This window comes from Melospiza georgiana, chromosome 3, assembly GCF_028018845.1.
Source record: "Melospiza georgiana isolate bMelGeo1 chromosome 3, bMelGeo1.pri, whole genome shotgun sequence".
Lineage (NCBI taxonomy): Eukaryota > Metazoa > Chordata > Aves > Passeriformes > Passerellidae > Melospiza > Melospiza georgiana.
The window spans coordinates 43,687,334-43,703,326 of NC_080432.1; positions in this window are offsets into that span (position 1 = coordinate 43,687,334).

The following is a 15,993-nucleotide window of genomic DNA, read 5'->3' on the forward strand; positions in this document are numbered from 1 at the left end:
ATTATAATCATATATTCTTACTTAAAATTGTCCCCAAAAATAGAAGGTATTTGCTAGCAGGACACACAGAATTTAGTAAAAAATAGAAACATTTCTCTACATTTCTCTAAGGAGATAAATACCTAGGACATATGCAGAAAGTGTTCTCATGGTAAAGTCTGATTTTAACCTCTCTCTGAGGTTCATTTCTAGCTCATTCTCAGCAGGACCCCATTGCAGGATTAGATGAGGTAATAGACCTCACAGAATCAGGAGGCACAATTCCACCAAATTTAGAAGCATCAATTAAATACCATTGTTTCTCAAGAGCTCCCTTTTTTTCTCACTATGCTAGAAAAGGTTGTACCTCTATATAATCAGAACATTTGGGGGTGGTTTATTTTAGTATAAACATGATTGCCTAACTGAAATACATGTGCACAACCATAAAGTGGAGCAGGTGGAGAATGTCACAAGTATTGTACATCTTCCTTCTCATCTTGAGATCTAAATTACCATGAAATGATAAAAGTGACTCGTGATGCCAGTCTGTTTGAGAGACTCTTGAACTGATTGAAATAATCACCACTTTTTAATTCCTCTTCAGTAGGCAGATATTCTTAGTCTTAGAAGTCTTTTCTTTCGGAAGATCATTCTTGTTAAAACCTGTACTGAGGCTGTGAAATAAAATGAGCATGTGGGAAAGGGCAGTGGAGAGGACATGTCTGAGCTCTAGCCATAGCAAACAATAAAAGTGAACAATTATGATGATTCACTAGAGCCCAGGGCATGGACTGCAGACCATGAAGGCATTAACCTGCAGCAAGTCAGCAACATAGATCTGATCCCAGAAGTGACTGATCTGTGCCAAAGGCTGCCTGAATGGGGGCTGATGCTGCCAGGCTTGCAAGTGCCTGCTCTTTGCTGCATAGCTCACCTCATTTTCTGCATTTGAAACGCATACCTTGGGGTTTGTATGCACCTGGCCTGGCAGGTTGTGATCCAGCTGAATGCCTCAGCCTTTGCTTACTCATTTAGTTTAAGGTAGGTGTCAGTGCAAGCTGTCTGAAGAGAGAGGTGCCCACACCTTAGCCTCTGGCTTGGCCTCAATGAATCCAACTCAGTTTTCTTTGCTGCTCCAAGGAAGTCTCCAGATTAAAGAAAGCAAACTGAGGTCATCTTGGCTCTCAACATTGCTTGTGTTGACAAAGCAAAAAAAAAAAAAATCAAAATATCAGCCATGATCTATGAATTTGTGAGTCATGCAGATTAGGAGGTTTTGTAGCTGTGTCTTTTTAAAACATAAAACATAAGCTTGAAAACTAAAGGACAATATTAAATAGTTACAACACAGAATTTGGAGTTGGGACTTAGACATTCTTCTGATTCTTTTAAGTCTCTCTGTGCCTCAGTTTCATTTTCTCAAATGGAAACAATCTCATGGGCACTCTGGAAAAGGAATCTTTATTGGATGGTTGTTTTAGAAATGCAAAACTGCTGCTGTTGCTATTACTGTGACTAAGAGAGTGCTATTTCTTTGCAATTAATGGCTGGATGGAAGGTCCAAGGTTAAAGAGAAAATTCTTAACCAGTCACAATTTACATTATTATGACTAACCCAGAGGCAATTAATAATACTTCTATTTTTTCAGACATGTATTTCTTCCCCTTCCTGCCCCTTATGTAATCTAGGGCACTTGGAAAAAAGCACAGATAGAAAAATTGGAGTGCAATTAAACAAACATTCTAGGCTAGTCTAAAAATGCCAGATAAAGTATTTCAAATAAAAAAATCAGAATATTAGACATAATTTAGTAGAAGGAGTGAGGATGCCTAGAAAACAAAATTGAGTAGTGACCTCACACAGTATGGTGACAGCAACTAATACTGAAATCACTCACACAAAAATAAACCTGCAGATGTTAAAAGATGTGTAGATGTGGTACTTTGGGACATGGCTTAGCAGCCATGATAGGGTTGACTGTTGAACACAATGATTTTAAAGGTCTTTTCCAACCTCAATGATGCAATGGTTCTATGTTCTATATAAGTGAGACTTCCATTATTTTTAGAAATCAGGAGACTTATGAATCTGTAATGATGCTGAATTTGTGCTAGGCATTTCCTGGTGCTGGACAGCAGACTTAGCAAAGACCAATCTTAGCCTTTGAATGTTCTTTTTAGCAAATCTCCAGTACTTCTTAAAAAAAAAAAAAAAAAAAAAAAAAAAAAAAAAAAAAGGTAAGCATTGTGACAGCAATTTTACCAGGAGGAAAGCAACTTTGGAAAGTGAAACAAGCTGCCTCGGGTCACACAAGAAGGCACCTGCAGATCTAGTAACAGCATTCACATTGCTCAACTCCTAATATAGCAACTGATGCAGAGTCTCTCTTGCAGAACTCATGCCTTGGGTGCTCCTATAAACACCTCCCAGCACCTGCTTCCTCTGCCACAGTGTCCAGGTTTGCTTAACAGCAGTATCTCAAATCATTGCTGCAGCTGCTTGGTTTATAAATTGCAGGGATAAAAATGAATAAAGCACTGTACATGTCCTTCCATTTCAAAAAGCAGCTTAGGCTGAAATAATATGGTCAAATGGAAAGGTAGAATATTAGTAATATTTATATATTTCTTCTGTTTTCTTTACCTGTCTTCAGGAATTTCATAATGCCTTGTGCACAGGGTTCTTGTCTGCACCTATGTCTTCTGGGTCCTACTGCAACATAGATAAAGAAGCATTATAAAACTCTCATCTTGCATAAATATGAAAAAGTTCACCTTCATTAGATTGGAAGGTGCCTGCCCCTGGTAATCTATTTGAATATAACTATTTCTGCTCTTTCCTCCACTGCTCTGAAGATGTCAGCCCTAGGGATGCAGCAACTGAACATATTTCTTGGCACCTCAACAGGTTTATTAATTCTCTGACTTCTGACCTGGTGTTTCTGAGCACAGCTGAGATGGGCAGTAATTCCCTCATAAACACTCCAGTGTCAGGGAGGCTTAATTGCTTGGCGTCATGAGAAAGTGTTTGGTAGTTCAATGACAAAAGGTCTTAGAGAACGTGAAATGAGAGCTGACAGTTCTCCCTTGCTGCCCCTGCCTGCTCCCCTCCATAATGTATCCAGCATTTAGCTTTTCCAGGGCTGTGGCACCAATGTTAGCAGAGCAAACCCTGATCCTGCAGTTGATGGTATCCATGTGATCACAGCAAGATCAGAAGTTAGAAGTCATAAGTGCTGCGTGGGTAATTTTGTAAACAGCAGCAGCACCAATTTCTTTTACAGCAAGGAAATAAAAATACATTGCAACTGGAAATGAAGAGCATACAGAGCAGCTGTTTCAAATTTGTCTGATGCTGTTATAAAACAAGTTTAAAGTGTTAACAGTTGTACCCATGGCACAGTTTCCCCTGCTGTGTGCACACTGACAGCTTTCCTTTATGCCATGTAACTGAGCTACCACATTTGTGCTCAGTTCCCTTGCTGTTCCTCTGAGATGCATTTCTCCATCTGTGGGCTGGAAATGACTGGGCAGACTTCTGGACTTGCAGGAACGCTGTGCAGCCAACCACAGCTATCACACCATACAGCAGCCTCTGCTGGGCTGACCAGTGCTTGTGGTGGTCCTCAAACCTTCTGCCCATCCTGTTAAATGTGTGTCACCTGACTCCAGGTGGGGAGTTTCACCTTCTGAGAGCCCCATGTGTTTCACACTCTGCCTGTCACATCAAGGTGATGGCAGCATACAAGGAGGAAAGGCTGGAGCAGGTGGTGGCCCTTACCAGCTTAGTGCTCCCCAGGCCAGAGCCATTGGCCTTGAACAGATACTGAGAAGGAGGTGAATTGGTGAGGAGCTGCTGGAGAATCCTGTCCTGCCTCTAGCAGTAACTTACCTGGGGCAGCATACTCTACTCTCCTCTCCCTGGGCTGAAAACACTGAGATCTGAAGGAGTCTTCACTTGAAGGACAGAACTACTACTTCACTTTGGAGGAGCTGGAGTATTTTCTGGAGAGTGAGGAAATGGTGCTCGTTGAAGGTAAGGAGAATGCTGAGGCTTTAAATTTTCCTTAGAAACTCAGCAGGAGATTTCTGTACCCCCCTCTGTCAAACTGCAAAGCATTTCACTAGCAGGCTACCACTGAAGCTGGGGAACCACATTTTGTTTCAGTCAGTTGAGAAATTGGAGGAGAACCTAGACAGCAAAGCAACAGATAAGAAATCCAAGCAGCAAGCTATGAGAGGATGGTTTCCAGGGAACTGGGGGAGTTAGAACTCAGAGTCTGGAAGTGAAGCAGTAGTTAGGGAGATGCTTCTGACAAGATACCAGCCATGGTGACAAACCTTGGCCCAGCTGCAAGAGAAAGAAATTGGTCTGTGCAGCAACATTGTAGCTGGGACAAAAAGTGAAGACCGGGCTGGATGAGAGACAGGCTGCAGCACCTGAACTTCATGACCACAAGCTCCAGTGGGAGCAGCTGGGAAACTCCTGCTGCTGATCCTGCCTTTGCTCCTGCACAACTCTGTCGATGGTACCAGCAGTTCAGAAAGAGGAATGGTCTACATGGTGTGGGGGCACTGCTGGGTGGAGGCAGGGAGATGCTATCTCCCCATAGTACAAGGAGAAGCCATCCTTTTTCTACCCAGAGCAGCAGGCATGGCAAGTTTTGTCCCAAAGTCCTGAAGTCCCAAAGTCTTAGGGACTTTCCATCCCAGATTTTATAGCCTGTCACACACCAAGTACATTGGTGGCCCCAGAGTTGCACAGCTGCTGTGAGAGGGAGGATTTCTTAAGAGCAGGTGGGAGGGAAAGTGGCTGTCAGTGTTTGTGTATGGGTGAGGGAGGCAGAGGTCTCAGTGTGGGGAGAGGAGATGGAAATGGGCTCACTGAAGCTTCTTCACTTTCTGAAGGTCAGCTTACCATTCCAGCAACTCAAATGCATCTTTGACTTCAGCAGTGAGTCTGGCCTGTATGGGCTCCAAATGGGTGGATTTGTAGGATAAATTGGGGGTGTGAGTGGAGTAAGAGTCTGGCTAGAAGACTGGTGCATATGCCTACACTCAGGTGGGGAGCCAAGTGCTGGCACAGAAATGAAACACTAGGTGATCCTGTAAGTCTAAACCATGCATGCAGGAGAGAACGAATAAACCACTGTTGGGGTTTGCATATCAGTTTTAGGAAGATTATTGCATTTTACAGACAACTTTTCAACAGAGGAACAGCTTACAGGGTACATCTTGAAGGCTGCTGACGGGAAGAGGTGGAACATGAGGCAGGTCAATGGTTAGCAAGCGGAAAATAGTTCAGTGAAATACCACAAGAAGAAACCATAGCAATGGAGAAAGGAGTAACAGAGTAACAGGAGGATAGGAAAGAAGAAGTTATTAGTGAGGCCTTAGCAAGCAATACAAAAACAGAGAGACTTCTGAGCAGGGATCCTCCAGCCCTTACTTGTCACAATTATCTTCCTGAAGCTTGTCTGTGCTGCTGGGGCTGTCATTTGTGTTACCTGCTGAGTTTATTAATTTCTTTATTAACCCCCCCCCCAGCAGCAGTTAACATGAGAGGTTTAAAAAGACCAAGGGAAAAGTGTCAGAGTGGCTTTGCCTGTAATGACTTCTATTTCTGAAAAAATGTGACAGTTCAACACCTCAAAATGGGATCTGGGACAAACTGCTCTGTTTTCCAATTCTGTTGTCCATAGTCAAGGCTGGATAAAGACTGTCAGTACAGGTCTAATAATTTCACTAAGGAAGAAAGCTTTCTGCTGTCCTGGTAAAAAAAAAATCTTGAAAAACCCTATTCGGGAATTTCTACTATGTTTTGAAGGCAATTTATAGACAACAGCTCTGAGGTGTGAGCTGCATGTGCTTATTAGTGAAGTACTGTTGTTACCGACTTTGATTACCAAGTAAGTTCATTCACTTCTGGGATCAGAAGGTGTCACAAGTCCTTCAGGAGCATGACTGGGAGTAGGTGTTGATAGTCATTACTCACTCTCAGAGTTGTCTCTGCATTTCTGGAATGGGCCCATCACCTCCCTATTTCCAGAAGGCCACACGCTGTGACTCTCTCACTTCTACTCCTGCACTTTCTGGCAATCCTGGGTTACTGCAGAGGGGCAATAGCCTCTCTCACACTCAGGGTGGTTCACCCAGCCCTTGGCTGCACTGGGTCAAAGGGCTCCAGCAACCAGACAAGGGAGGCTGTACTGCCGAAACTGAAAGCTGGGCATCTCTTTTTAAAGAAAAGCAGACTGCATTGCTCTGGTCCCAGAAGTAAAATGCTGAAATCTAAGTACCTGGGAGCGAGTGGGTTTTGTATTTTGAGCTGCTGCTACTGCACACATCTGGTGCACTGAAGGCATGGCCATGCTGCTAGCAAAGCCCACTGGAAGCAGCTCATCTTTACTGGAACACAGTGCATCTGCACAACATCTAGGAGAAGATCAGGAGACGGCTCCATTAAGGAGTTCAAAGCTTTGCTAGTTTGTACACATGCATGGGCAACAGATTTCAGCACCTGTTGACTGATCATCACATGAATGAATAGGGAGAGCTAGCTGGCAGCTGTTGGACATTCATACTGCTTGTGAATATCAGAGCTTGTTGCAAGTCTGTCCTCTGATAAAGAAAAAAAAAAAAAAAAAGAAGGCACCCAGTCAGGAATAAGGAATAAAGAGCGTGAACATCCAGGTAGTGTTGAAACCAAGAACCAGAAGATGGTTAAAAGTTATTTCTCCTCCAGCTTTCTTCATTATTTCCAAATAGCAGACTGTGAACAATAACCTTTGGAGACTAGTATTCCTGTCAATGTTTTCTTTCAGTATAGCCCTGTAATGGCCTGGGTGGGACAATGTTGCATCACTCACTGGTATCAGCACACTGACCTGCTCAACAGAAATGAACTAGTGTAGACCATGGTTCTCCATTTCCTGTCTAATGCTGAAAAATGCATCAGCTGCTGTATACACAGCTACAGATCCAGCTCTGCTGCTGCATTTATTCTGAACCCATTCCCCAGGAGATCTTTAAAACACAATTATCTCCAGCTCTACTTAATCACACAATCTGTCCCAAGGTCTACTCTTGTTTTCTTGGTCCCCTTGTTGCCAAGGGCTCTCACAAGGACTCTGCTCTCTCTGCTTTGATCCTGTATCAACACTTGTTGATGTGCCTTGTCAGTCACCTTGCTCTGGGACAGCTTAATGGCAGCTCTTGCTGTGGTGGCACATTGCCTTGTAAAGCAGATAGTGAGGTGGTGTAATTCTGTTTAACCTGCCCCAAAGCAGGACATACATCTTGCCAAGCCTTTCCTTTGCCATCTTCCCATGTCTGTTTTCATCTGTGTCATGGCATCCATGCAGGTGTCAGTGTGCTTACCCAAACCACATTGTTTCCCCTTCTCTCACAAGTGAGCACCCAGGACAGCGCACAGCCCAGCAAGAAGCCCATTCAGGTAGTGTCTTTTCAGGCTGTTGAAGAGTTCTGAGCAGTGAAGCAATGGGTGATATTTTGGTTTCAGCTTTTCTAGAAACAAGCAGGTGGCTTCTAGTAAGCTGGAGGAAAAGGAGGGGCAATAGAGTCTGGAAAATACAGGCTTAGGAGAGGTGATGGCATTGAAGGACTACTAAAATTAAACTCTGCTGTCTAGGTTTCAACTGTGTCCAGTTTGGGTTCAGCTTACACTGAAACCTAGGCTCTAATTTATACCCCTGCAAAAGGTCTATGTCTAGCTTTCTCTTTTTCTGGAGGTTGAAGTAAAATTCATGAGGACAGCAGCCATAGGTAAGGCAGTACAAAAATGGATGAGAGACAAACTACCAGTAGTTAGCTGTAGCTTAATCCATAGTTATTTACTGCAGAATCTCTTGCACCATGTTAGTCTCCTGTATTCTATTTCAGGCGACAGGCTGCGAGACGTTGGCTAAGCAGGTGGCTTGCCGATGACTCCCACATTATATATTGATCTCTTCTGGCTCCCTGTTCCTGGCTGGTAACTCTATCAAGGCAGAACTGCCTATGTAGGTTATGTTGTGACAGTGCCCAGAAGTACTGGGCTCCTGAATGAAACACATCAAATCCTCTACAGGTACAAAACTACTAAAAGCCTCAGGCTAAAGTACCCATTTATTAAACTTCCTTTCCCCTCTCTTGTTGTCTCATGCCATGCCAACCCTTGACAAAACCTAGCAAAAAGCTGTGATCATTCATTCTCCTTCCTGCAAGGTGCTCCTCAGTCCCCCACCAAACTCTGCCTAGGGGGCAGTGTCTCTCAGGAAGTGCCACCCTATTAGATATTGTCATCCCTACATAATACTACTGAGTATTCTTTGTCCTCTTTGCTGTCTGGTCCTTTGTTCCATGACCCAGCCTAGACTGGTCTCCTCCTTTATCAGTACCAGCATCAACAGCTTCTTAATGACTATTTGCCCCAGCTTTGGATATGAAAGGTAGCACACCCTTTCTTTTCTTATACTGCCTTTCCCAGCTCATGCAGGCTAATGCATGAACCAAGGGGAGCTTGACTGTGCCTCATGTTTTATGCTGTATCTTTGTGAGACTTAGGCATTTGGGATGACATATCTCTTCATCACTTTCTCATCCAAATCCACTAATACTTCATATTTTGGATCTGTTTAATCCAAAGATGTACCTTCTTCATTGGATAGCACTGACGGTACTCCCATATTTTCACAAAGTGACAGAACTGGGCCTTTGATATTTGTTATCTGGCTTACCCAGCTGTATTGTCCTGACAGCAAAAAAAAAAAAAAAAGAAATTGGACAGCCCAAGGGCACCAAGTTAGCATTTTGGTTTCCACAGTCGAATGCTCTGCCCATATGTGTAAAGAAGTGATGCTGCAAATTTGTGGATTAGGTGAAAGGTGCAAATTGGTTCCTAGCTAGACATAGCTCAGTCAGAGATACTTCCCTCTTCACACCTTCAATAAACATTCAGAAGAAGATTGTAAATGGACTTCATAGGAAGCAGAAAGTGAGAATGACCTTGGGGAAGGATGGAGCTCCCATTTGGGATGATAAGAATAGTTTGAATCCCCAGACTATTTTTTTCCATTGAGTTTGGTTATAAACTTTCTCTTTCAGAGAAGAGCTCTTTTTGCCTTTTTTTGTGCATACTTTTTGCCCAGTCATACCATTTCCTTCCAGTAGCTGATTTTACATGTCACCTTTTGCCTGCCAGCAAAATGTCTGAGAATGCTTTGAAAATCACAGAGGACAATCTTACAGCAGAGAAATAAAAATGCCTTATTCCAAGCTCAGTTCTGCATAATATCAGTAAGATGCAGTTACTTATGCTGTCTGAATCAACAACATTTATTGCCATTATGAAAAAAATATTTAAGGAGTTTCTAATGGGAACTTGTTGCTTGATGCACTGATTGGTGCTCATAGATTTATTAGACATGTGATAAGTGACTTGAGAATAAGAAAATAGCTGTAATTAATTGACAATGCATTTAACTTTGAAAGATATGGAACCAAAAATAAGTATATATTAGTTGTAACACTAAGTAATAATGTGCCCTGTTTCCTTCTGGAAAGTGTGACCTGTTTTGAACTTTGTAGTCACCATTCAGAAGCAGTTTCCATCAGCTCATGCAGACAGCTAGGAAATAGGTTTCCTATTCTGTTGAAATGAGGTAAAATCTTTTACCAGGTTCTGTTTAAATGTGTTTATAAATGTTCTAAACATTTCATCCTCTTCTTGTATTCTTTCTTCAGGTGGTCTGCAAATTGTTGCTGACATGTTTAATTTATTCCTGAAAGACTGGTCTGCTCAGAAAACACAAGATCTGGTTCTTCTGCTTTCTTGTCTTTCAAAGCTTGAAATCCTACTGATGAAAGGAAATGACACCTGCTTTATGCCAGTTAAAAGCTTCAGTTATTAATGATATCTTAGCCTTAATAACACCTATACATCCATTCTTAGGATTAGGACCAAAGTGAAAGAGAAGTCATTCATGGAACACATTGGTCTCTTGGAGTTTCAGGAAGCTTTGTTGACTAAGTGATAGATGGGGAATCCAAGAATCTGAGTTCCTGAGTTTATGCTATTGGTACTACTACGAATTAATTGCCACAGATCACTTGATCTTTATGTGTCTTGATTTGCAATGCCTTTAATGCTTTTGCTCTCAGGGAGATGTAACCTCTTAAAAGTTGTAGAATGCTTTGAGACTAATAGCACAGACAGTACTGCATGAAAGCTCAAAATTACATACAGCAAGTCTGATTTCAGACTTCTTGTTGCTTTTCTGGACTGATTTTAATTGCAGTGGGTTAAACATCTGTAAACATGCAATTGCTGCACATTGAACAAAAGGTTTTCATTCCTGGGTTCCCATGCAGGTGTATGGTTGTGACCTGTCTCTGCTGATCCTTCCCTGGTTTCTCCCTTGCAATCGATTCCAGCAGTGATGAATTCACCTCTTGAAATTAATAATGTCAAGTTTGTCAATATTTTAAAAGCTAAACCTAATTTTGTTCTCTTGAGCCTTGCCTTTGGCTTATGAAAGCAGAAGCTTTAAACTCTATTATTTGGGAAGTCTACTGGGATGCCTTAGTGTGGCAGGTGCTATATATAAGTTGAGCGCTGCATCACTATTGAAGTCCATTAAGATCTTTCTGGAGCTGTCAGCACTGTGCAGATTAAAACCAGAAAAATAAAGGCACTCAATAAATGCTGCTATAATGGTTCAGATAGCTGCAGAGAGAGGACTTATCTTTGGCTTGTGATCAGTTTACTTCTGGGTTCAATGTAAAGGTTTTTTGGCTTCCTGTATAAGCTCTGAGAAAAAAAAAATCAATGTGGAGAAGCTTGGGTGAGTGCCAGAAGAAATATTGTACTGAATCCAGAATATAGAAATCCTTCACAATTTCTATATTTTGCTCCATGCAGTCTAGTAAGAACTAAGCTTTACTATCATGACTTCAGTACCACTGCAGGGTTGTACGGGATGTGAACAAATTGTCAGATTCTATTTGGTCATTTAAAAACATGTATCAACCCTCCCACACAAAGTTACTGTTAAAAAGGCAAGGTTGGTGAAAGGTGAGAAAAAGAAGCATCAAACACCTGGGCAAAAGAACTGGAAACAAAGCATAGGAATAAGCATTCAGTTTTAAAGTTGGTGAAAATTGGCAGCAAGACACCTCCTTAATCCCTGCCATGGCTACTCTTTAACTGTTTGGAGCAATGGCAGAGGCATCCTGCATGAGCAGGCATAGGACAGTGCCTCTGGAAGTGGTGGTGGAGAGCACCCAGGCACTTGCAGGGTTTTCCAGGAACTGTAATGCCTCAGGAAAGGAACTGTGAGAGTGCAGTGGATTCTCCTGCTCAAGGCATAATGGGGTGCTCAAATTTGCAGATAATGCCAGTCTGCTCAGAGTATTGGCTAAACCAGCCTGGAATCATGGTAATGCCTTTGGTTGGGTCAATGGCACAATCCTTTTTCCCTGCTCTGGTTTCTGTTTGGCAAAGATGAATAAGGCTCTCAGATACAAGAGGCAGAAATTGCAGAGTGATCTGAATGTGGTATTTGACTGAGGAACATCTGGAAACACTGGCAGTCGTACATCAGAGAGGAGGTTCCTGACTGGGATGTGAAAAATGTGGGTAGTAGAAAGAAGAAGAAATAGGGAGAAATAGTATTCATGCTCCCAGAATACAAGGACAAGGGAACATTCAATGGAAATAAAAGACAGCACATATAAAACTGTTAAAAGGAAATACATTTTATACAATACCTAATTAGCTCATTCCCATAAGATAACATTAAGCCTAAGAGATTAGTAGGATTTAAATAAAAGGATTAGACATTTATATGGATAATGTAATTGGGGATGTTCTTATTAAGTACAATACATATTTTCTTTTGTTATGGAAGCCCACTTGCTTCAGGGCCTAACCGAGTTGCTAACTGATAAGAATGAAAAAGAAACTTCCCCTTTTGGCAAGTTATTCCCTACTTGTCTTCTGCTAGGTTCCTTGTACTTAATCTGAATTGTTTCTACAGGCCCTGTCACAGCAGGATTATTAAACTATATGGTCCATTTGTTTGGTATAGCATAGCAATTCTGTTCCTTCATAATCAAATATCTCACTGAAGGATCACAAATATCTCAGTGGTCTGAAACAAAATTCCCTTTTTCTTCTGCTAGTTCCGTAAGAGGATTGACCTTGAGTGCCCTCCTATTAGACACCACCAAATCAGCACCAACAAATCTCACTTACCTGTCCTAACAGTAATATCTTCCAACTCTCATTCAGGACTTACACAAGCTCAGTTAGAGAGGAGGCGAGACACCAAAGGTCCCTCAACCTTCACGAATGGGTTGTCAAGCATTGGAACAGGCTGCCCAAGGAAGTGATGGAGTCATCATCCCTAAAGTTATTTGAAAGATGTGTAGATGTAGCACTTAAGAACATGCTTTAGTGTTGGACTTCACAGTGTTGGGTTAATGGTTGGACTTGATGGATGATCTTGAAGGTATTTTCCAATCTGAATAATTCTATGATTCTATGTCCTCCCACAGATGTGAATGGGAATGTCTCATGGATGCTGCAGGCTGTCAGAATTTGGAACAAAACCCAATGATAATCAGAAGGAAAAACTAATTCAAAGTTCTTCCTTTCACTTCCAGGCAAGATAAGAAAGTTGCTGCTAATAGTCTAGTCTTCCTATTAAAAAGCATCAGATGGCGTTATCTAGCCTGGCTAAAATCCAAATGTCTTGCATTTTGATTACTGGAACATCCTTCTCTTTGGTCTTGCCAAGTGTATTTTCAGTCTGTGCACATCCCTGCAAAATATTGCTATAAAGATCGTCCTCCTAATCCATCAGTTTGAGGATTTTACACATTTTTTGCTCCTTTCTACTACATTCCTCTTCTTTACTCCATCAAACACAAGCTATTTGTCTTTCCTGTCAAGCCCCTTCCCACCCTGCCAAAGAGCTCTCCTTTGCTATGACAATGTTGTCTCCTTCTCATCATTCTGTCAGTCTCTGTTTCTCACTTGTTAACATTTTTATAGAAACAACTTCTGGACTTTTTTCCTTGCTGCTGTTGAGAAGAATCTTGGTAAAGAGCAGCAAAATACCCTCATTATCTTTCCAAATCTCTGTTGAAAACACTGCTGTACTGTGTTGCCTATGAAAAGCTTGCCAACCGTGTGGCCACTCTCTTTTACACTGACAAACAGGACCCAAACAAACAACCCACTGCCCTGTGTGCCCAGATGCACCTGCTGGCCTTTCCATACACCTGGAAGGTAGGGATGGTCTGTTTGGTTCTGCAAAGTGTCTCCACAACAGCTTACCTGTCATTGACTGGGACTTCTGAGGGCGACTACAAAACATTGATCCTTCCTCATTCCTTTTCCATCACTTGAAGAGTTTGACAGAGTGCTGATGCTTTTGTGCCAGTGAAACACTCAAGTTAGGAACTGCTTTCTGTAGGAGCTCTATGTGTGTGGTCATCATGCTCTCCAGCCAAGGTCTCTTCTGAAGGCACATGCAATTAGAAGTGGGCTCCAGAGAAGTGTTCAGCTTAGCCCAATGCTTGGCATTGTTGCTTTTCCCTCATTGGATAACAGCTCCTGCAAATCCTCCAGTTCAAGAGGGTGTCTTTTGTGTACTAAATGCTGTCATTATTTATAAAGCACTCTTGCTGAATGTGCCTAAAGTCAGTCCTGCAGGACAATTTCAATCAAATTGTGTTCAATTTATTCCAGCTGAATAACTCTGGAACGTAAATAAAATTAAATTAATGGTGTTGTATTTTGTATTGTGTTACGAATGTAATAAGCTTGAAGTAATGCTGACTGTAAAATCAGATGAAAACTATAGAGTAAAAATCAGCCCCTAGAAAACAGTGCAAAATTTGATATCTGGCTTGCAAGAACAATCAGGGTACATGTAATCCAGAAGGTATTTTAATTATATTTGTTCATACTGTTTCTCTGCCTCATTCTAATAAAAGACAAGAAATACTCCCCTGTAGTGGTTCTGTTTGGTTTGACAAACATGCAGAACACCCTGTATCTGTTAGTAGCTGACTGTTTTGGGACTTGCAGAGATACTGTTACTAATAATTATCTTACATTTATAGGACACCTTTAATCCCAAAGCACATTATAAATTAGAAATGAGGCCCAAAGTGCTTACACAGCACTGTCAAAATATGTGTGTTTTCTTCCACTTATTTGGTGACACTCCAGATTTCGTCCTAGAAATTGTAAATATTGATATATACATAGCAGCGTATCTTATCTATTGAATACCTCCCCAGAAAATTTACTCCCCAGAAGGTCTAGGATTCCTGTCAGTTAGATATTTGGATTATTCCTGGTGCAAACATTACTGAGAATCAGTGGGGAAAACCCAGCTTTCGCCAATTGTGCTTCAAAACATGCTGTAGGCATACAAAGCAGGCACAGCTTCAGGATGTGATGTCCCTATCTAAAGCATTAGAAGCAGGAAAATACGTGGAGTGCAGTAGGTAACTGGGAATGGCCCTGTTGGAACTCAAGCCCCTGGCTCAGGGAAGCCCAGGTATTTTGAACGTTGCCATCTCTTGAGCCACAAGCTGCTTTGCTTTGAGCTGCCCCGGGAGTAGTTTGGAACCCATCCAGCCTCTCACATACCATTCTGCTTATCTTACAGCATCAAGGCTCCATGGTGTTCAGACAGAGGATTCCACAGACTCAGGGGAAAGATGCAAACCTATCTGGGGCAGCACAGGTGGAAGGAAAGGGAAAGCGGGACTCAGCTGACAGATACCCACTGCCATCCCATCACAAGTTGTGCAGACTGCACTGGGGAGGGGTGATAGAGCCCCTCAGAGCCATGGGTTTTTTTCACCCCTGTTGGTTCTTTTCCAAAGGCCTTAAAGCACAGTGCAGTAAAGTTGTTCCCACAGTGTGCAATGCTCCAAACCTCAGAAGATCCCAGGTCTTCACCAGGACTGGCAATACCTCTATGTACGAAGCAATTCTCTTTGGTCAAGTAATCCCTATCAGGTTACCAGAGGCAAAGCAAGGTTCTCAGTGGACAAGAAACTCTTCTGACCTGCAAACAACACACAGATATTGAGGACATCTGGTTTCCAAGACATTTGTGACCTCAAAATGCTTGGACAGTCTCCTCTGAAATTCTGACGGATTGTCTATGAATTCTTGTGTTTAAAGTGATACAGAAAATACTAAATCAGTGTCAGCGCTGATAGACTCAAAAAACCTGATGCCTTAATATTCCCTGACTTTAAAAGCTTGCCTAGAAATCCTTCCAAGTTCATTTGGACTGGAGTAAAATTCATGAAGCTGCAGTCATACTGTTCTTTCTATTTAATTTCTGCTTCATACATTCCTTTCATAACTACTGAGCACAGTTATGTGGCCCCAGGAAGAGAGGGCAAAGTCAGCTCTATTGTAATGGGGAGAATCTTGGTAGAAGGCACTGGGATTATGCCAAAGCAATGTTCAGTTCAAAGGGTACCAACCCAAAGTGCTGCATTAAGGTATTCTTAATGTATCATCCAAGAACTATGGAGGTCTTTCAGTAATCTTTTATTTCTAATTAAACAAATGAGCAGTCAGTGGGTTAAATAAATTCTAAAGAGGAAGAAGCTCTAACATTCCCTCTGATCCTCCTTTCTTTTGTGGCTCTCTCATATGTGCTGCTCACGTGCTTGCCTCAGTTATTCACAGCCACATGACAAATGCTACCTAATGGCCAGCTTATTCTATTTGTGCTTTTGTACTACCCTCTCCTTACAAGCCTGAAACACTTTGAATTCACACAGTGAACTACAGCAAGTCAATGTTCACTTTTGATACACTGGATTTATTTAAAAAGTGGCTTGTGTAAAAATCTTTGGATGAGCCACCGTGTATAAAGTTTTGTGTGGACACATCTATACTTTGTGCTTTTCTACCTGGCCTCTTGCTGATATCCCATATGATATTTCTTCATGCCAGGGTTGTTTCAT